The sequence below is a fragment of the Rhinopithecus bieti genome, unplaced genomic scaffold, assembly GCF_001698545.2.
Source record: "Rhinopithecus bieti isolate Rb0 unplaced genomic scaffold, ASM169854v2 scaffold_71457, whole genome shotgun sequence".
In the NCBI taxonomy this organism is placed as follows: Eukaryota; Metazoa; Chordata; class Mammalia; order Primates; family Cercopithecidae; genus Rhinopithecus; species Rhinopithecus bieti.
Window position 1 is genome coordinate 53,747 of NW_016826780.1, and position 5,069 is coordinate 58,815.

General features: G+C 36.6%; 1 pseudogene; it reads right to left on the minus strand.

The window, feature by feature from the left end:
• Window positions 1-208: 208 nt before the first annotated feature.
• The window catches only part of LOC108523081 (alcohol dehydrogenase class-3 pseudogene), a 70,096-nt pseudogene continuing 65,235 nt past the window's right edge, over window positions 209-5,069 (minus strand).

Consider the following 5,069-nt stretch of genomic DNA (forward strand, 5'->3'; position numbering starts at 1 on the left):
CAGTGTGTTTTGTTCCCTTACCCAATATATCCATGTGTTCTCATCAGTCAGCTCTCACTTATAAGTGTGTAGACTCAATTTCAATTTAAAATTAGAAACAAAAATACAATGCCTACACATGAGATACACATATTAATTTAACAAAATACCTAGCAGTTTGGATTTTCATACAATTAAAGGATAGTAATCTTTACCAACCCGTGGATATTTAGAAAATAAACTTTGTGACTCTTTTCTTCTGGCAAAGGTTAGTTTTAGTATTGAGATCAAATTTGCATTCTCCATATTGTGAGATGTAAAGTGGAATGACAGTGTCACCCGCCTTCAGCTTAGTAACTCCCTTGCCAACACTTTCCACAATTCTAGCACCTTCATGTCCCAAGATCACTGAAAACAACCCTTACGATCAGCTCCACTCAGGGTATAGGTGTCGGTGTGGCAAACCACAGTGGCAATGATCTTGATTTAAACTTCATGAACCTTTGGGGTGCCACTTCTATCTCGTCTATGGAGAGAGGCTTTCCAGTCTCCCAGGCAACTGCAGGCTTGTACTTGATAACCTGGTTCACATGTCCGTGGGTTCTGGTCAATGCGGGGGTCTCAATTTCATTTCTAATTGAGCTTATTTGATTTTTCTCTTTTTTCTTGGTAAATCTCACAATAGTCTGTAAATTTTGTTTATCTTTTCAAAGAAACAGCTTTTTGTTTCATTTATCTTTTATACTTTTTTGTTTCAATTTAATTAAATTCTGTTCTGATATGTGTTATTTCTATTCTTCTGCTTGCTTTGGGTTTAGTGTGTTCTTATTTCTCCAGTTCCTTGAGGTATGACATCAGGCTGTTTGCACTCTTTTAGAAGTTTTGATGTAGATATTTAACTCTATGAACTTTCCTCTTACCACCACTTTTGCTGTATGCCAGAGGTTTAATAAGTTTTGTCACTATTTTCATTCATTTCAAAAGTTTCTAAAATTTCCATCTTGATTTCAATGTTAACCCAAAAATCATTTAAAAGCAGATTATTTAATTTTCATGTATTTGCATAGTTTTGAGGGTTCCTTTTGGAGTTCATTTTCAATTTTAATTCCACTGTGGTCTTGTTAGCACAAGGGAATGTATCGAAGTCACAGTATGAAAGTGTGTTAGCAGTGGCAATTCTGTATGGGTCTACAGTAACCTCAATTCTTCCCTCCTCAGAAGAATGTATTTGACTGAGGGCTATAAGACAGAGCGAGAGACAGAAGCAGGTTTTAGAGCAGGAATGAAAGTGTATTAAGAAGTTTTAGATCAGGAACAAAAGGAAATAAAGTACATATGGAAGAGAGCCAAGCAGGCAACTTGAGGGATTCAAGTGCACAGTTTGATCTTTGACTTGGAGTTTTATACATTGTTGTGATTCTGGGGTCTAGTATCCCTTCTCTTCTGATTCTTCCCTTGGGTTGGGCTGTTCACATGTGCAGTGGCCTGCTGGCGCTTGGGAAGGGCTGCGTGCAGAGTGTGTTTACTGAAGTTATACGCGTAATCACTCGAAGTGTTCTTCCCTTACGAGTCGAGGGTTCCTTAAAGAGGTCATATACCAGTTAAACTACACCAATTTGGCTTTTAGTTTGCATGCTTGAGCCCATTCACCCAATTCTGATCTTATTGGGAAGCTGCTGAGCATCAGTTTCCAGTTTTCTGTCTATTGGGAGACTACTTTTTTTCTGGCATTGGCTGCAATCAGTTGTTATTTTAGAGAGACAGTTTAACAACTACATGAACATCACCGGATGGTCATGTAACATTCCTGTTGGGGATGGGACCCTCTCCTTCCCTGCTCATGTCTGAGTAACTACCAACTGTAACAGTCTGAGAAGATACTTGATATAATTTCAATTTTCTCAAATTTATTCAGATGAGACTCATTGGCCTATTATATGATCTATCTTGGAGAATGTTCCATGTGCTGATGAAAATAATGTTTATTCTGCAGTTGTTGGGAAGAATGTTCTCTAAAAATTTGTTAGATCCATTTATTTTAAGGTATAGTTTAAATCCATTGTTTTTTTGCTGAATTTCTCTCTTAATAATCTGTCTCATGCTGCCAGTGGAGTATTGAAGTCCCCCGCTATTATTGTGTTGCTGTCTATTCCATTTTGCACATCTTGTAGCAATTATTTTCTAAAATTGGGAGCTCCAGTGTTAGGTGTATATAAATTTAGGATTGTAATATCTTCGTGTTGACCTAATCATTTTATCATTGTACAAGGTCCTTCTATGTCTATTTGTACTGTTGTTGCTTTAAAGTCTGTTTTGTGTGACGTAAGAATAGCTGCTTCTGTTCACTATTGGTTTCCATTTGCATGGAATATCTTTTTCCACACCTTTACTTCAAGTTTATATGAATCCCTAATGTGTTAGATGAATCTCTTGATGACAACAGATATTTGACTATTTTTTTTTTTAATTATTCCCTCTGCCATTCTTCATCTTTTAAGTGGAGCATTTAGGGTATTTACATGACAAAACAGGGCTCTATAATACCCTCAAAAAATCACACTAGCTCCACAGCAATAGATCCAAACAAAGATAAAAATTTCTGAAGTCATATAAAGAATTAAAAAGGTTGATTATTAACCTACTCAAGGAGATACCAGAGAAAGTTGAAAATCAATTAAAGAAATTTGAAAACACAATCTAGGATGTGAATGAAAAATCTTCTAGATAGATAGATATTATAAAGAAAGAACAACCACAAGTTCTGGAAATGAAAGATATACCTATAAAAATACAAAATGCAGTGGAAAGTTTCAACAACAGAGTAGAACAAGTAGAAGAAAGCATGTCAGAGCTCAATTTTCCCTACTGGAAATTTATTGCCTTCCCCACAGCTGAAGGTTTGTGTGTGCTCAACTTACCCTACATTGCAGAAAGAAGCTAGCACTCTGGCCTCTTTTTTAAGGGCACTAATTGCATTCATTAAGGGACTACCCTTATGGCCTAATTACCACCCAAAGGATCCAACTCCAAAGAGGATCATATTGAAGATTAGATTTTAATATTGAATTTTGGGAGATACACAATATTCAGTCTGTAACAACATATATATAAACACTGAATTGATTATTTATACTGTAGGAGAAAAATTAAGTTTATTTGATTGTAGACATCAAATGGTCTGTATCCTTAAAGTTTGTAGCTTCAACTGTGTCATAAATCACGTATCTTTATTTGTTCAGGTTTGTACCTACTGGTTTAGTCTACTTCTCTGTCTACTATGATACCAATAAAACATCCTCTTTTTGTATTTTGAAAATAATTTTAAAGCATATTTATTGGAGAAAAATTGAAACATTATAGAATGAAACTGTTTAAAGTGTATAGTCAATAGCTTTTAGCACAATCATAGAGTTGGGAAGTAATAAAGTATTCACTACAATGATAGTCAAAAACGTTGAGGTCTTGTGGACAAAGACTTATGGATAGGTGCAAAACATAAATCCTCTTTTGCAACTCAGAACTAATTGTTCAGTATGAGTTTTGATACATATAACAAGGGATATTTTGATACCTGAGGCAGTTAACTGATGGGAATATTGATAGCCATAAAGGTTGGTTCCAGGCCAGGTGCAGTGGCTCAAGCCTGCTCAAACCTACAATCCCCACACCAAGGTGAGAGTATTGCTTAAAACCAGGAGTTCAAGACCAGCCTGGGCAAGATAGTAACAAACACTTCATCTCCACAAAAATTTAAAAATTAGCTGGGTATTGGGGCATGTGCCTGCAGTTGCAGCTACTCAGGAAGCAGAGGCTGAGGAAAAAGAATTGAGTCCAGGAGTTGGAGGCTGCACTGAGCATTGATGGCACCACTGTATTCCAGCCTGGGTAACAAAGACAGACTCTGTCTCTTAATTAAAACAAAAAAACAAAAAAACAGATTGATTCTAGGACTGTAGAATAGATAAAGAGCATGGGATATGAGGGAAATCCTCAGCAGGATTAATTTTGCATTCCAATTCCATGTTGACCATACATACAATGGTTTTTGTTTAAAGACTTTTATCTTGAGAACATGATGCCTGGAGTTAAAGGGACTGGCATATTCCACACATCTATACTCTTCTTGAGTGTGATCGTTTAGGAATGAATATGATTTGAACTCATACATGTTAAGAGAGGGTGTCAAACTGAAAACCAGGCAGACCCACCATCTATAATAAAAAGGACCCTAAAGTAAATTGGTTGAAGAAATTAGATCCCAAAGATTCTTGGTGAATTTTGAAGTCTTCATCAGTATACCCATATGAAAAGGAGATGACAGAAACCAAATTAAAAGAATTATGGGCTGTAAAGGACAACTGGATTAAAATAAGCATCATTTCATTAAAAAGGGCTAACTTGCCAGGCGTGGTGATGGGCGCGTGTAGTCCCAGCTGCTCGGGAGGCTGAGGCAGGAGAATGGCGTGAACCCAGGAGGTGGAGCTTGCAGTGAGCTGAGATCGCACCACCGCACTCCAATCTGGGTGACAAATTGACACTTCATCTCAAAAAAAAAAAAAAAAAAAGGCTAACTTCAAGATAAATCTTTTGACTCCAGCTCTTCAGAGGATCTAAAGTGACCCTAATGGACAGTGGAAGAAATCACAACCTGGAATTCCTTGAATAAAAATTTATTGACTTTAAATAATTTTGTCTAATGTTACATATACACAATTAAAAACAAACCTCTTTACACTGAATAAAAAAGCAACAACATATTTAGAAAACCCCATCATCTCAGCCCCAAATCTCCTTAAGCTGATAAGCAACTTCAGCAAAGTCTCAGGATACAAAATTAATGTGCAAAAATCACAAGCATTCTTATACACCAGTAACAGACAAGCAGAGAGCCAAATCAGGAATGAACTTCCATTCACAATTGCTTCAAAGAGAATAAAATACCTAGGAATCCAACTTACAAGGGATGTAAAGGACCTCTTCAAGGAGAACTACAAACCACTGCTCAGTGAAATCAAAGAGGACACAAACAAATGGAAGAACATACCATGCTCATGGATAGGAAGAATCAATATCGTGAAAATGGCCATACT